Below are 17,398 nucleotides of genomic sequence, written 5' to 3'. Positions count from 1 at the left end.
TTGTTATCAAAACTGTTTTTGAGCAAAACCAACAATCTTAATGATGTCAGTAGCTCCAGAAAAAAAGTTAATAAAGAGAGAAGGCATTAAGAATGGTTCAGAAAAAAAAAACACCACCTTTCTGCGGTTGCTTGGTTTCTGTTGTAACTTTTAGCTTGCTATAATGGTTAGGCATATCAGAATTAATGTTGCAAGTAGGGACCTAAGAGAATGTAAGACCAGTTACTAAATGGCTTAGCATTTAGAGGTCCAGGGCTTGAGGCTTAGGCAAAGCCTAGTGGGCAGAAGTAAATATGTAACTCTTATCCCAAAGTAGTAGTTAAATGGCTAGGATGTATAGAATAGTAGGGCAGTGTGAAATTTCACTGGCTGTTTCATTTTGACACTGTTTCAATTCATTTTGAGGCTGAAACAGCGAAATCAAAATGAAACAAAGGGCGTCAAAACAGCCTCGAAACAAAATGAGGCTAGTCAAAACGTTTCAAAAGTCAAAACATTTTGACCATGGTGCGGGGGATGGGAAATCATCCCAGCTGGGCTGACTCCCCATCCCTGGCTGATCCAGCGAAACATCGAAACAGTGTCGAAACAGCCTTACTGTTTTGAAGAAGCAAAACAGAACAGCTGTTTTGAATCAAAATGAAATTCAATATGAAACACTGTCCCGTCCAAACCTCGAAACTCAAGGCGACAAAGAACGGTGCCATTTCGCACAGTCCTACAGATGTCTTGTTTAAATTTGAAGACAATTTAGGGAAAGGCTGGCAGTTTCAGCTTTATCAGCAATAAGGAATAGATATGTTAAAATTAGAGAATGGTATCAGGATATAGATCCATAAGATTTTTGGGACACATGAAAATTATGGTGAAAACATGTTAGTGTACACAAAGATCATACGTATATAAATGTATGATATGAAATAAATAAAGAAGGAAGCACAAGTGCCTGGGTGTGTGGAGAAAGGAAGATACTCAAGTGCCAGACATCCTGATTGTCTGCTAACTCTGGGGTCTTCTCCAAAGAAGCAAGAGTAAACCTGATGGAACAAGGGTTGCTCCTGGTATCCTATTATATATTTATTTTCCAATTTGATGCTGTGTCTTTTATATTTTGATTTATAGGGGGAATACTGAATCACTGGTTGTCATACTGTTTAAGTCACTGGCTACCTTTTACAGGCTGCTGTAATAAATATTCATATGTAGTATACGCAGATAAACCTTGTCCAGTACTCAAATCTAAGTTTAATCCCGCCAAAAAGGTGCTCTTACATGTTCACCTTTGGTGAGCTAGCAAAAAAGCTAAGTATCATTTAAGTCTCACTAGCAGGACTACTTGAGGGAAGGGGAAGAGGAACAGTATACATGTACGTTAAAGTGACTTTTAGCTAACATAGCTCCCTAACACATAACTGTTTACAGTGAGCTGCATTAAGTGCAGTTCAGATAACCCAAAGTCTGCACCAATAGACTTTTGGTATCACCTAATCAATACACTGTATTAATCATCCTACTTCTCAGTCTTGCTGTGATTATGAGCATTTCATTGTTGACCCTTTGCCCTCAGTTGTACTTTATTTGCTACATTATTTCTGCATTAATCAATAGATATACATCACCAACTCTTACAGTGAGGTTTTGTTTATTGTGTGAGATTTTTTGCTTCCCTGTTTTTGCTTCATGTTATATTTCATTTTGTAATCTATAATGTGTGCATTAAGAAATAGATATGCTGCTGGTGGGTAACTGCACCATAGTCAGTAAACACAACATTAAGTCAAAAAAGAGAAAGCATTAAACATTATTTAGATAGAGATATAATGCAAACAGATAACTAAAGTTTTGATGAGCTCAGAAAAAATGAATGGGGAAAATAATATATACAAGAAATTCATTAAAAAAGACCGCATTCATATGCCACACTGGAGCATCATAAATGGGGGGGGTGTCACATGGTAAGAAGATAACAATGAGACTTGAATATCTTACTAACAATGAAATAACACTAATGAAAGGTAAAACAGGATCTATGCAGAAAAATATGAAAGGTTATAAAATCCCTGGTTAACTTAGTAAATATTTCCTGAAATGACTCCTTTTCTGCCTCTTATATTCTATTACATTGCTTCAGTAGAACTGGGAACATATGACATAATGTTAATACTTTTGTGAGAAAACCGCAGTAAGACTGACATCAACACTAATTTGTGAAGTCATTTAAATGGATGGCTTGCCCCTATGGGCACTAAAAGTTTGCTCTCTTCTTGTTGCTTGAGTAACTAACAAAACTTGGACAGTACAAGATGCTGGTCAATATAACACAAAAGTTGAGAAAAGACTTGGTGGCCAAAAGGAAAAGCAGCAGATCAATTTTAAAAGGGTGGAACTTAAGGAACAATAGGTAGGAACCTACAGTCTCAGTTGCATTATCTTCAAAACGTCCCTGAGAGACAGAATGAAAAAGGCCTTAATAATGTATTAAGTACACAGAAAAAAATCTTTAAATGAACATTAACATCTACCCAAGGTAATTCAAAGTAAATGTTGAGACATTCATTGTTTAAAAGACCTCTTTGAACCCAGATCTCTGGCTGGGATAGAAATGCTTATTTTCCATTTAAAGTTGTGTCAGGAAACAGAGAGCAAACCTTGTTTCTTCATTTAGAATGTGCTTCCCAGGAGGTTCTAAACATAAAGATAAATTGTGTGCTCTTGTGTCCTTGTAGTACGTGCTCTATAAAAGCACCACATTCAGCACACTGCAATATCATTAGTAGTGTGCCCATCTGTATTATACCATTTTGTTCCCACATAATTCTGTAATGCTTGAAATGAACAAGTGCTTTCCAGATGTGAGACTGGAGATTAGTTGGCTTATTTTGTGTGGGTGATCATTTTGCTGAATTTGGCATTTGCCCCCACATATTGACATGCAGCAATAACATTCATTGCAGATGGACAAACACATTATGCCTTAAAGAACTAGCATGCTGCATAAACCACTTCTAGGGAACTGTCTTCAAAATGTACTTGAATTACTTAATGCAGAATTCATATAGTTACAAGTTCATTATCAGATTTTATCTATGAAAGACAGAAGCTAAAGTTATTAAAATGTAAATGGCATATTTTCAGAGAATATATGATGAGTTCAAAAAAAGATTATTTCAGTCAACTATTTTACTGAACATGTGTAATGAAAAAATCAGGAGGCATTTCAGGAAGAGAAAAAGAGTAAAATCTGTATTAACACTCATAAAATCTAAGTGCCAGAAAGGACCATAGAAATCAATGAGATTAAGCAAAAGTCAAAAGACATGTCAGGAATTTCAAATATAGGTAAGATGGAATAAATGTTAGATTGTGTTGATTTTTCAGAATGCACAGCAAGTGAACCGAAAAGGTGTGTGGTGTATCAAATCCAGAGGACAATTGTCAACTGGAAGTTTTTAAATATAATCAAGACTAGAACTGAACATTGTTTCTCCTACAACTAAATTGAATGTGTACTCCACACACAGAATTTCTGCTGTGAAAGCAAGGTTCAGGGAATTAAATATATAAGCATATCCAAATAAGAAAAGATTAAATACATGTTGAAGCCAAGGAACAAACTTCTAAGGATTCCATGGACTGAACTGAACACCCATACGACCACCTGCTTTAAATTGGCATTATCGTCTTTGAGCCATGGTCATTTATATCAACTGAGTGTCAGGCCCTTGCCACACATTACACTTAAGATGTGATTAACCAGTTAATCATGTCTTAAGTTGTAACCTGGCCACATGTTCCATTAATTAATGGTGCCATAAAACAAGAAATAAGCCACAAAGTTATTTCACAAAAAATGTACAATAACTATGCAGTCAGTTCCTATTATGTCATTAACTGAATGTGAGGCCAGGTACGCGCCCTGATCCAGGTTCCCAGTCATGGGGTTGCACCATGGAGGCCTGTCAGCTGATCCAGGCTTGCAGCCACTGGGGCACACCATGCATGGATCAGCTGACGGTGCCCCCAGCCACAGGAGCTCATTGTGAGCCCCCTGGCTGGGAGCCCCATCAGCTGATGGCACTCCCAGCTGTGGGAGCTTATTACTTGCTGTTACAAGGAGAGACTGGGGTCATGATCCCAGGCACCCCCTGCACCAGCGATAAGGCATGATGGGATCTGATACTGGATCCCACAGTCATGCCTCCTGCTATGCACATGTGGCACAGCAGGAGGTACAATGTTGTGGATCATGCATCAGATCCCACTGCATCTTTACATGAACATCTGGCAGGGAGCTCAGTCTTATAGCCTCTTAAAATAACAGTACATCATAATAAATAATGATATTACCTATATACAGAAATAGCCACAGTCAAACATTAAAAAATATTTTACCTTATGGAAAAAAAAAAACACAAAACAAGACAAATCCATTATATCCTGATTGGCATAAGGGCAAATTAACTTCTTTTAAGTTTCTTCAGCTATCTAATGAGACTGAAATCATTTAAACTCTCTAACATTTGTTGTTTACAGACAGATTTTAAGAGTTCTCTCTGAGATGACTATATGGAAATAGAAACTTTTGTAAAAGATAGCAGGTTAAGAAAGAAATGATAAATTAGTGAAAAATAAGAATGTAGCAATATTATTGAACTGTACAGTTGCTGACTAAAGAAATACCTCAAGGATCCTCCCTAGTCATAAACACTTCTCTTATTTTTCAATTATTTGTGACCCTTGAAATGGCAGAATGAGTACACTGACTACATGCTGTTCAGCAACACCACCAACAACAAAATTCAGCTATAAAATTCATCCAGATAATTTGGCATACCATTAATTCAAGGGTAGATTGTAAATAGAAGCATACAGACTAAGCCTTCCGTTACTCTACAGGTACATATTCAAGTGATGTCAGGGTCAGACCCTGCTTCAACTGCTTCTTATCAAAAGAGAAAATTGCCTCTGTGTTTTCATTGGGTATAGAATCAGTTCCACAGATGATACATTCTACTCCCTGCTCATTACAGGTGAATTGAAAGCTCTGCATCCAAATCCTGAGTTTAGATCCATGTTTCCCAGAAAAAGGTGACATCATTACAGTAAGCTAAGAGAGACCAAAAAGGTGTTTCTTATTCACATGTTCCATTGTGGTAAGAGCAGCACAAGATCTTCAAATGTTTGAACAGAAAGAAACACAGGAGAAAATTCACTGGGCTTCCCAACAAATATTTGTTGGGCTCTAGTGAAGCCAAATTCACAAAGAATCATGAGCAAAAATGGATTACAGCTTCAATTTGCACAGCCTTGATCTTAATCCTGCATTTGGAATGTGTCTTTCCTTTGCATTGTTAGGGAAGCCTAAAAATGTTTCTAACTTGCATTGGCTTTTATTGGACATAAGTGATCAGAAATGTGTCCCAGGCTCTGTCTGGAATATGACCACAAACTTGAAGACTCTACCAAGCAAATTCATCCCTTAAACACCACAATGAAGGCTAGTAGTGGCTATATCAGCACCGCATTGTATACTAAACCCACACACTGCCACAAATACCTTCATACCACCGGCTTTCATCCTAAGCATACGACTAGATCCATCATCTACATCCAACTTCTACATTATATCTGCTCTGATCCCACTGACCCATAGGATGCACATTGCAAGGATCTAGAGCAGGCTACAATTACAATATAATCACCAAACCGTAGCCACTCAAATCAACAAAGCCTGACTCAGACCTTGCTCCAGTCTGCTTCAATACAAACCCTGAGACAAGAACAACAGAAGCCCTCTGGTTGTGACCTACATCCCCAGCTTGACACATCATTAATAACCTCTGAGCCCTCCTGGAAAAAGATAACTGTCTCAAAGTAGCTATAAGGTATAAACTTGTCCCGGCTTACAGACAGCTCCCGAACCTCAAACAGCATCTCTCAAGTAACAGGCTACCTAAACACTTCTCCCACTGAGGCACCAAGCCTTGCAATAGACTCAGATGCCAGCTATGTCCCCTTATCAATACAGACCACATCATCACTGGACATGGGTTATAATATGGGTTATAATACCCAAAGCTCAGTTACCTGCACCTCCAACATCATATATGCCATCACCTGCTTATAGTGCTGCTGTGCTGAACAGATGGGGTGATTTCTACATGTAAGATTGTGTTAAGTATGGTCTAAACAGCGACTGGATTCTTATCCTGTTACCTGTATTAGTTCTTGTGATATCTTCCTCCCTATGGATTTATTATTGGTTTGGCACTCCTAGCACTGTCCCTCCTTCCCTGTCTTTATTCAAATCACTATCTACCTTTGATAGACTACTCAGGGCATGCCCTTTCACAGCATCTGATTAAATGAGCTCAGATTCACAAAAGCTAATGCACCTCTGATTCCTTTTGCAGCAAGGAAATTGCATGGCGCAAAGGTCTCTAATTCAAGCCTATACCACTTCAAGGGTATCCTCACTTTGAGCTGATCCTACCAAAACAGGGTAAGATGAGTATATAGTCACAGTATAGGAGTTGTATGATGCAAAGCAGATACATAGCCCTTGAGAATCTGGCTACTACTTTTAAATTATTTTTTAACACTGTTAATCTTAATGAGCATTTTCAAAGAGAATGTTGACCTCCCACCCATCCTCTTCTGACCTTAAAAAGACAGGAGAAAAGGCATACACAGACAAGATTATTTGGGTAAATGAAATGATTCCTTGCAGGTTTTAGGGCACAAATGCCTTTCTTCAGGCATAGGGAGAGTCTTCTGGGATTTTGTGGTCTCCTGGATGGAATAGAAACCATCAAAATGCAAAATTCAGGTATGTGAAAATGCAGATGTGAAAAAGAGGAAATGTTGACGCGGTGATCGAATGTAGCTGGTAAAATGTAGAGAGGTTACTTGGGGTTATCAACTGTCAGGCAGTTTATAATGTGTCATAAATCCAATGTCTATATTGAGTCCATGATTTTTTGTATCCAGTAGATTTATCAAGTGAAGTTTGGAGGCTCATCAACAAAAGGTGTTTTGTAAATTCCCTTTGAGGATTAGAACTGAGAGATTGGAGAGCAAGTGGTTGCTTTGTGAGAAGTGTGTACCCACAGGTAATTGGATATTTTTTAGGGGTGCACTGGTAGAGATTTTGGGGGCCGGTGAGGGAGGCGAGGGAATGTGCAGGAGCAGGGGCAGCGTTGGCAGCAGTGAAGGGCGAGTGGGGACTGCCTGTAGATGTTGCTGACCGTGTGAGCAGTGAGGGGGTGGGACATGTACAAGCAGCGACCACCCACAGAAGCCGGGGGCGGCTTCAGCAGCGACCAATCTCAGGGAGGGTACGTGCCCTGCCATGCCTCCCCTACATGTTGCCTATGGTTCAGTGGAGTGCAAATCAAGATTTCTTGATTTTACTTGGGACTCCCTATAACATGGACAAGGGCCTTGTTAATTTAAGAAGGAAAAGCACCAGGCTAGAGCTGCATTTTGATGGGGATAGCTGCATTTACATCATCTACTGAGTAAGCAGCTTTGCAATGCAAAGTGCTGTAGTGAGGAGCAGGCAATTTGGTGAGCCAAGAGGGACATCTGGGCTCAATAAGGGAGATAAGGAGGCCATGTGATGGGAAAGAGGAGGAGCTCAGGGAGATAAATGCTCAGCCCTGAGCTAGCACAACCAGTTAGGATCTCCTTCCTGGCCAGAGAGGTACTCCTCAAATAACCAGGAGTTTGCAGTGCACAGGGACCTGTGGTGAGGGTACAAGCCTACATTAGGGGTTCAAAAGGTTTATGTTGGTATTTTGTGTTTAAGTAACCAGAGGACTGAGCTGTAGCAATAAGGGTGGTGTGGAGGACACAGGAGCGTGCTTGAGGAGCATTTGTGTTTGAGCCCGGAAAGTACCAAGGACCCAGAAGGCAGATCCAGAAGGGGGCTGGGGCTGAGAGGGCCAGTGCCTGAGCCAGAGAGGGACCAGGACTAAAGGGTCGACACCTGTCACAGGCCAGCTGGGCACTGTGAGTGTATCAATTTTGTCACAGGCCAACTGGGCTGTTCAATTCAGTTTCGGATCGAAGAGGCAAAGTTGGGAGTGATGTAAAGGCAAATTTATTATAGCTTACACACACACAACAGTTAACAGAAAGATAAATGTGATAAGTAGATAATGCAGTATTAAAGAGCTAATAGTAAATAACAAATGATAACAACAGATAGATCAATTCTGTTGCACGCCAACTGGGCACTGTGAGGGCATTAGCCACTGGGCTGTTTAAAACAACAGATAGACAGACATGGGTTGGCAACTTATTGATAGTCCCTCAATGCCAGGTACGCGTCAAGTGATTCCAGCGAAGTCAGGCATCCCTGATTGACACTGTCAGAGGGATTAATGGGGAAGATCCCTTGATCAGGACCTGATCCTCACTCACACCAGGAGTCTGGGATCTGGGCATGGAACAGAAATGACCGTTCTGTTCCCTCCTTCCTGCTGGCTACCTGATGCATGCACTTTTTATACCTAGTCTTATGCTAATCTGTTGGCTTTAGAGCCACTCACAATGTTGCCCTATAGCTGTTACCCTATGGGATTGAAAGGTGTTAAAAATTATCATAAAAGGTTACTACCCAAACTCGGGTTTATCCAATAAGCAAATTATAATGCAGCACCTAGGCTTGAAATTGACATTGCTCCACCTAAGCCCCAACCCCTTTTAGGTTTCATTTGAATATGCTTTCTTGGGATGTGCTTTCCTGGAATGTGTTGGGTGTGCCAGGCAGTTGGATCCATTTTTTTATTGTTAAAGCTGAACCCTGAGCAGAACCGTCATCTAATCTTGCATCTACAGCTTTGCCTATGGGGCCCAGTCAGTTGCACGAAAAGTTAATTTTATCATTTTGGTTAAACTTATGACAGACAAGTTACATTTGTGGTTTACAAACTTACAAGCTTTATATTAACTAATATTACCTGTTTAGGCAAAATACCAAATGCCTCTAAGAAGCACATATTTATTGCTTAATAATCCCTCTGGTTCTGGCTGTCACAGACACCTGAGCCAGAAGCCACGGGCTGGGGCCAAGAGGATTGACACTTGAGCCAGATGGGGACTGGGGCTGAGAGGGCCAAGGCCCAAGCTAGATGGGGGCTGGGGCCAAGACGGCCAACCCCCAAGCTCACAAACCAAATTAGAGTAAAACCTGCAAGGTATGAGCATGATTATGGGAAAGACTGGAGGCTGTGATTATAGCCTCTAAGGTACAGTTAGGGCCAAAAGGACCACAATTAGCAACCCAAGGCAATAAGGCCTGGAGAGCCAGGCTCAGTACCAAGAGGGCAAGTTTGGTGCCAGCAGGGAATGAGTAGTGCAAGGCAGCAAATTGAGGAATTTTGTCAACAGATGGAGGATCTGGTGGCAAGAAGAACTAAGGGTCCAGCAAAGGAAGGGAGGGGATCCGATGGACAGCACCACCGGTATCACTCTAAGGCAGGGGTTCCCAACCACTGGGCCATGGCCCAGTACTGAGCTGTGGCAGGTTGGCTGTGAGCCAACTGCATGGAGTCCCATCTGTTTGCCTGGGTGAGTGGCTTCTGGGGTCACAGCTGAGCTTCCAGGGTTAAAGCCAGGTGGCGGGGGAACCCCGGGAGGGAGACAGCTGGCTCCACATGTCCCCATCCTACTCCCACAGGGCCATGGTATAAAAAAGGTTGGGTACCACTGCTCTAAGGCTCTGGGGAAGCCTCCCTATGTGCTAAAGAAGTTACATAAATGTGTGGTAAGCAAGACAGCAAAAGGGAGTATGCTGGAGAGCCAGAATGAAGGGAAGGATTAGTTTGGCCACTAGGGAGGCCACCACAGCTGCCATTGAGCTGGCTCTGGTGCACACACTCACTAAACAAGTCAATCACCTACTTTGTTCTAATCTTTACCTATCTCAGAAATGTGTGTAAATAAGCATTTTGCAAGAGTCTATCAATTAAAGCTTGACAATCACTTTGGGGCCTAAACAGATTTAAGACCTAATAAGCATGTTAAGCATTACAACTTCACTAGATCCACAGTCTTAGGCAAGAAAACCTCCCTAAAAGACACTGTCTGATGGTGTTTATTTTTATTTCAATACAATCTGGAACAGATTTTATGTTTTTACTGTAGGCATCGTCATCATTGCTAGTTGTAGTATTCAGTTGAAGTTAGTCTTTAAAATCTGGACCTCTGCTAATCCTGTTCAATTAGATGGATCCTGTCACTGGCTTGAATTAAATTAAACAGATCTACTTCTGCCATCATTCATTACAGGGCACGTCTACACGTTGCCATACAGATGCATCAAATGCCCTTGGGGAAACTACCTGGGTGAAAACAAACACTATACACCAAAATGAATGAGCACTGAAAAAAGATAAAGGAGAGAGAGACTGGAACATAGGTAGGAGAATATTTTTCAGAAAAAAATAAACCACTGACTATCTCACGTCAAAGTTGTTGTGCTCAAACGAACACTCTTACAAGAAAAGCTTACAAACAGAAATGCATTAGCTGATTGGACACAGAGGGCTCCTATACACATGCAGGGAGCCTGCTCCAATATGCTGGAAATCCAACATGTTGGAGCAGACTTGATTAATAGAGTCTGCTGGAGCAGGGAAATAAACGCACTCTAGAAGCCTTCGGTGTCACGTGAATCAATGTCCCCACGTTCCCCGTGCTGAAAAATTAACTAAAGGTCGTTTGATGACCTTTAGTTCAAAGCATCCCGTTGCCATTTTTCAGTGTAGGGGATGCTGATACACGTGACATTCAGGTGCTTTTAATTAGCATGGCTTGTTAATTAAAGAACCTCCCCCTCCACCCCCGTACCTCCCAAAGCAAGTTTAAAAATGCCCTAAGTATCAGGGACTTAACACAGATTATAACTTCATGGTCCATTAATAATTTGATACTTTCAAATCTCTGCACTTCACAGGTGATAACAACCCTCCTGAAAAACCTTGTTTTTCCTTTATCAGATCTTTAATGAATCTCTCCTGACTGTTAATTTCTCTTATATCCCGTTTTTATTTACATATGAAATTTACACAAGCTTTTGTTCCATCTGCTACTTAACTCTGCTGAGGAAGGGTACTGGGCTAACCAAAAACTTTCCTGTCTATCGCAACCATGCAGTTGGTCCCATAAAGGATTATCATCCACAAGAATTCTAGCTTCTTGCCTATTTCCTGGACCATTACAATAACATTGCTTCAAAATTATTTACTAAGAGTACTTTTAGAAAATAATGTAGCTCATCCTACTATGCTTGTTCACACCACTAATCTTTATCAGGCTTTATCAGTAATCTTTAACAGCAAGCTTTATTAGCTCTGAAAGAAACAACTCACAAAAATCAGTATTACTCATGTGACTGATCCAAAAGCCATTACGAAGAAAAATTACTTTGGACTGGATCATGTGCTATCAGAACAAGACTTGCAGATCAGGCCCTATAACTACATTCCACAGTCTGGGTTGCACATTTAATTCATATTTTACATTAGAGGTCATATTCATTAGTATACTCTCACTATTATGCACCACTTGGACACAACAAAGCAACTATAAAAGCAGCTAGTAACTCAGTGTAACCAGCTATTTGTGGCAGGTTTGGAGCTGCTGTGTGCTGTTGAAGAAGAATGATCTGGTCCTGCATTTCATGTCATTCCATAAAGCCTAGGAATGGTCATAGAACAAAAAAAAAGGTCAAATAGGTAATGAACAACTCAGGCATAAGATTATGAAATATCAGAAGCAGGAAAATTTTAATTCAAAGGAACAATCTTATATAAAAAGTAGATCTTAATGCAACATAAACATTCTGACACGTTGCTCTCTACTATGAGTCCAAGTTTTTCCCCTTGTTGTTCCAGTCTTATCAGCACACAAATGTCATGGGTTCTGTTTCTTTAACAGATAGATACGTAAGCTAAGTAACAGGAATATAGGTCCTATCAAAATGAAAATGCATGGTGATTTTTCTTTTCTTTGTGTCTCAAAGACTACAGTTTATGTATAATTTAAATAAAAATGTTCTATATATGAATGCTGCTTCATCAATAAAAAAGATCAGACTTGCATTTGTTTATTATGAAGTACCATTTTACAGTGATTCTTTAAACTAAGGTAACCTCCTGTCATCCAGCACACAGATCTAGGGGCTGCACCCCTGTGAGGGCTGCAGGGTTGTGCCAGACTTTTCTTGGGGGTGCAGGGCCCCGGATCTATGTACCAGATGACAGGAGGCTGCTGCTGCCACCTGGGCACAGCCCATGCCTAGCACTGGGAAGACTGCTGCTGCTGCTGGCCCCAAGCAGCAGCCTCCTGCCTCCTGTCATCCCAAGTGCAGATCTGGGGGCCCACGCCCCCGGGAGGAATCTGGCAGTGCTGGGAGGGCAGGCTGAGGTCTGTGGGGCTGGCGGAGCCTCTCAGAATGCAGCCCAGTGGCAGGAGGTGGGGGAGAGCCAGGGCTGTACTCCGACTGGCTCTGCCAGCCCCACGGAGCTCAACCCAGCAGCGGGAGGTGGGGGGGAACCAGGGTTGTGCTCCACCTCCCATCATCGGTCTGAGCTCCTTGGGGCTGGCAGAGCTGCTCAGAGTGCAGCCCAGTGGTGGGAGGTGGGGGAGAGCCAAGGCTGTACTCCGACTGGCTCCGTCAGCCCCATGGAGCTCAGCCCAGTGGTGGGAGGTGGAGAGCCAAGGCTGCACTCCACCTCCCACCGCTGGACTGAGTTCCATGGGCTGACAAAGCTGCTCGGAGTGCAGCTCTGGTTCTCTCCCACCTCCTGCCACTGGGCTGCTTTGAAACTTGAAATGTTTTAAAACTTTTTAAACATTTCAAGTGCCTTCATTTCATTTCAAAGCTGTTTTGAAGCTTTTTGTTTCATTTTGATTTTGCTGTTTCAAAACAAAATGCTTGGCAACATTTTGCACAGCCCTACTGGTTAGCACCTTATTCTACAAATAGACAACTTATCCTACTAGGATAAATTATCCTTTTCTACTAAGATAACTTAAATAGTAAGTAGTTACTCAAAATTAGTATGTATAGGACTATGTCTGGCCTTTATGCAAATGGAACAGCCACAATTACTCTTTCCAGTCACTAACTTCTATACATTAAGCTGATAAGTTCCTAAGAATTGCCATTTACTGTACATTGCCAGTTACACCATGGCTAGGGACAAATGTTACACATAAATTGGTTTAAGTGATCAGAAACTGGTTTAAAGCTGTAACAGAATGTAAGTTCAATGCACGTAAGATAAACCTTGTTGAATGTAGTATAGGACTTAACTGATTTGGGTCAAACTGGTTTATGCAAGTTCTGTCCCAGACCTCTTCCTGGTTTAAGTTAAATCAGAGTCTCCCAGCATCCCAGCATGCATTTCAGCCCTGGGCTAGACTGGACTGGTCCGTCTGCTCCAGAAAGCAGGGCTGGCCCCATCCCTCCCACCCTAGCCGGAACACTATCACTGCTCAAGCTGGCTGAGGAGGAGGGTGGGGGACCACAGGCATAGCAGCATCTGCCTGGCTTCCCCGTGCCTCCCCTCACCACTCACTGCTCAAGCGGGGATCCCCCACTCTATCCCTCCCTCTCTTCTCCCACAGCACAGACCCTACCTGGCATCTGGTCATGGTCATGCCACCCCCATGCTAGCTAATGCTGAGAGGTGTCTGTGTGTGTGTCTCCAATTTCAGTGGGACAAAGGCAGACAGAACATGAACTAATGTGAGAGGCTTTTGTTTTCTTGATGGGCTAAGAAACTTTGCGTTATCAGCAGGGATCCTTATTTTCCTTGATAAAAAAATCAAATTCTCGAATTAAAAAATTGCAAATTCTCTGATAAAAAATCCCCAAATCCATTATTAAAATTAAAGCCCCCCCCTCCACAGTCCCCACAGCCCTGCTGGTGCTCCTTACTCCCTCCCCTCCCACTTCCCCCCAGCCTTGCTCGTGCCCTTCACCCCACCCACACACAGCCTCCATAGCCCTACCGGTGACCCACAGCCCCCTGCCTCTTCAGCCCTGCCAGAGGGGCCCCCAGCTGACAGGGCTATGGGGCCAGGGACCTGGGTTCACAGTCCCCTGCCCCCGACAGAAGGCAGAGGCTGCTACAGTGGAGCAGAGCCCAGATCCTCTGCACTGCCTGCTGCCTGCCTGCTGTGTGCTTGGGTGTGTGTGGTCTGGCTCATTGCCACTGTGCTCACTCCCAGGGGGCAGGGGGGATCGGTGCTCCCCAGATCTGTTCACAGGGTGGGAGTGGGTGCATGCTGCAGGGTTGGGAACCTGCCCTGCTCCTCTCCCCTGGGACCACCGCAACCCAAAGGGTGTGACCCAGTGCTGCAGGGAACAGTGGAGCCATGATGTAGGGAGGGATCTCATTGCTGCTGCAAGCTCTGTGCTGCCCTGGCGATGTGTCTCCTGCAAGCATGGGGACAACCCCACACTGCTACTCCATGCATGCAGGGGAAGCATCACCAGTGCAGTGTTAAGCAGCATCAAGCAGCTTTCTTGTACAGCCCCACTATTCCCTGCAGTGCTAGGTCATACTTGCTAGGCTGCAGAGGCCCTGGGGCAGCAGATCAGGGAGCCTAGGCCCACAGCAGGCAGTGTGCACCTGCGCCTGCATGCACACAGATCTGGGGGGCATGTGCCCCCCCTGCCCCTGGGAGTGTGCACAGCTGTGGGGGGCTGGCCCCACCCCCAGCAAAATTCCTGCAGCCCAATTCTTCTCCCCATTTGGGCCCTGTGGCCACACATTGCGGCCCTGGGCCCCAAACTCCGCATACCACCCATTTATGCAGCAGTCCCAGCCCTATCCAACTCCTTCCCTCCCTCCCTATTGTGGCCCCAATCTCCTCCCCACTTACCTGCAGGAGCTGTTGTCCAGGCTGCTTGGGACCATGTGCATATAGATGCACGTGGCACCCCCTGCCTGACTGCCTTCCCCCAGCTCCCTCCCAGCCCCTTGCAGGTTGCAACTCTCTCAGCCTGCAGAGAGCTCACTGCAAAACTGCAAAATCCATGGGTTTCTCTGCTAAAATGAGAAAAATCCATTTGACTCTGGTACAGGAGGAAATCTGCATTTTACTCCATTTTTCTATGGGAAACAGAAAACCTGGATCCCTGGTTATCAGCTCCTGATGCCTTGCTTGTCTTTCAGTTTGCTGCAGACAGTATGAAGAAGCAGGAAGAGGGAAATTGAAACTCTCAGTATCATCAACGGATGCATGCACTCCACACAAGCAGTCCTCCCTCCCCTGCCCCACCTTGCCTCAGAGTGCTACCCAGAAGTCAGGGTCTGGCAACAATCTTGCCCCTTGAGAAGCAATCCAGGAAAAGCCTGGTGAGAGCTGCTTCTCCCTCCCACTCCAGGCACACCCCAGCTGGGGACTGTGCAGGCAGGGTGGGGGTTTAAACCCCTCCCTAATCAGAGCATTCTACCAGGGCCTAACCATGCCCCCCTCAGCTCAGCACTGTGGAAGGAACAGGAAGACTGCTCTAGCACCCCCCGGCTTGTAGCCTGAGCTGCTGCAGGCATGTGCCTGCATTTTTTGCAAACTGGTTCAAGCTCTGCAGGTTAGACTAACCTGTAAAGACTGAATCAATTCAGGCTCAGGTTTTTGCAATATCTGTCCCTCGCCCATAGGTCCATATAGCCCAGTATCCTGTCTCACATTGTGGCAGTGTAGATGCTCAGGGGCAGACAAAGAGTTTTTCTCTGTCTCCAGTATAGTGTTCTAAAGCCTGCACGTACATTTGACAGGTTGTATATCAATTACACATGTAACCCTGGCCATGGTGCTACCTGCAACCACATCCAAATTTCTGGGATCCTGGGGTGCCAATAGATTTCAGTCTACTCCCACTCTGTCTACAGGCTGGGAGCACCACTCATGGGAGTGCTTTCCTGTGGTCCTCCCCACACCAGACCACACACTAAATAACTATTTACAATAATTTATTATTTCCAATAATAATTGAGAGATTGACAAATTTGGCATCCCATAAATAACAAACAAAATATTTTCAATGAGCTCAATAATAATCTATACCAGTAGATAAAGCAAATACTTATCATATAACAAAAGCAATTATATTATCAACTTTAACACTCAGGCAACTTATAACAGGTATATACACTTAGTCAGCCAGGTTTCCACATAATCACTCTGCCTGCAGCAAAGTAGCTCACTGTGGACTGGATGCACCTCAGAAGAGATGTGGCGATGTCATCAACTGGACAGAAGATAGGGGTGTCAGGACCTCAGGTGTGGCTGCTCCAGGGACCAGGGTTTCTTCCCTTGTCCAGTCTTTCCTGGGCACCTACAGTCAATCACACCGTTCCCCAGACACTTCCCAAGGCAGCTCCCCTGTGTTTGGCACCTGCAGTGCCCCTTCTCAGCTGTACTTTATTGAGCTCTGCTGGAGCTCCCCCACAGCCACCATTCCCTGCTGCTTTCTCTAGCTCTCCCAGAGAACCTCCTCTAGCAACCCCTGTCCCTGATTTCCTCCCAGTGACTCCCTGCACCCAGGGATCTTAAGAGTGGGGAGGGGAACCCATTTGCACAACCCCTGCTCCTTCAGTAAAGTATACCAGGCAATCCTGAGTACTCGTTAGCTGATGGCTCCTCAGCCCTCAGTAGCAACTCACTCTTCTGCCAGTCATCTTCAAGAAGCAACTCTTCTGCCAGTCATCTTCGAGAAGCAACTGTCCTGGTAGCAGCCCCCTCAGAAGCAGCCCTGCTCTGCACAGCTTCAGCTCCCCTCTCCCCAGCTAGTCTCCCCTGTTCCTTCCCGGGCTTTCCACCCTGGAGTTCCAGCTGTCCAATCACGTGCATGCATTCTGCATGCACAGCCTGCTGCAGAGCCTGGTCCTAAGAGTGTAAACACCCTAACTGAGCTTGCAAGCTCCGAGGAAACGCTTCAGCACCTTTACACATATACCAGGGGGGTGTCTACATGTGTGCTCAACTGCGCAGTTGTTACTCAGTAATTGCTGGAACTGCACAGTCCTGGTGCCACACGGCTCATCTATGACCTAACTGCACAGTAGCAATGAGCTGCTGCTCTAGTAGTTCATTGCAATTGCACACTAGTGGCAGCATCATGGTTCATGCCCACTGATGCTACATCGCTGTAATGTTGACCTACATCACTGTAGCTCCTCACTGTAGCATCTCAGTAGATATGCCCTGGCATTAGTGCTTGGAAAATGTCACCCCAAGGATTGTGTGCACACAAAGGGAGACATGTTTTCAAAACCAGATAATATCATAATAAATTCTAACCCTAGCTCTCTTATTATGCAAGCTCCAGTACCATAGTTAATGGGAGTTAGGTGCCCAAAAAGTTTTGTGGATC

General features: G+C 44.0%; 1 long non-coding RNA gene across 1 annotated transcript in view; it reads right to left on the bottom strand.

Annotated features, from left to right (window-relative positions):
* Positions 1-16,801, bottom strand: part of LOC102560111 (uncharacterized) — a 56,087-nt gene extending 39,286 nt beyond the window's left edge. The window contains exon 1 of the long non-coding RNA XR_002091772.2: positions 16,689-16,801. This is a non-coding gene — a long non-coding RNA (uncharacterized LOC102560111). The remainder of the gene's footprint in view (positions 1-16,688) is intronic.
* Positions 16,802-17,398: the final 597 nt, after the last annotated feature.

Source organism: Alligator mississippiensis, chromosome 4, assembly GCF_030867095.1.
Source record: "Alligator mississippiensis isolate rAllMis1 chromosome 4, rAllMis1, whole genome shotgun sequence".
Taxonomy (NCBI): Eukaryota; Metazoa; Chordata; order Crocodylia; family Alligatoridae; genus Alligator; species Alligator mississippiensis.
This window is presented reverse-complemented; position numbering and strand designations above follow the sequence as displayed.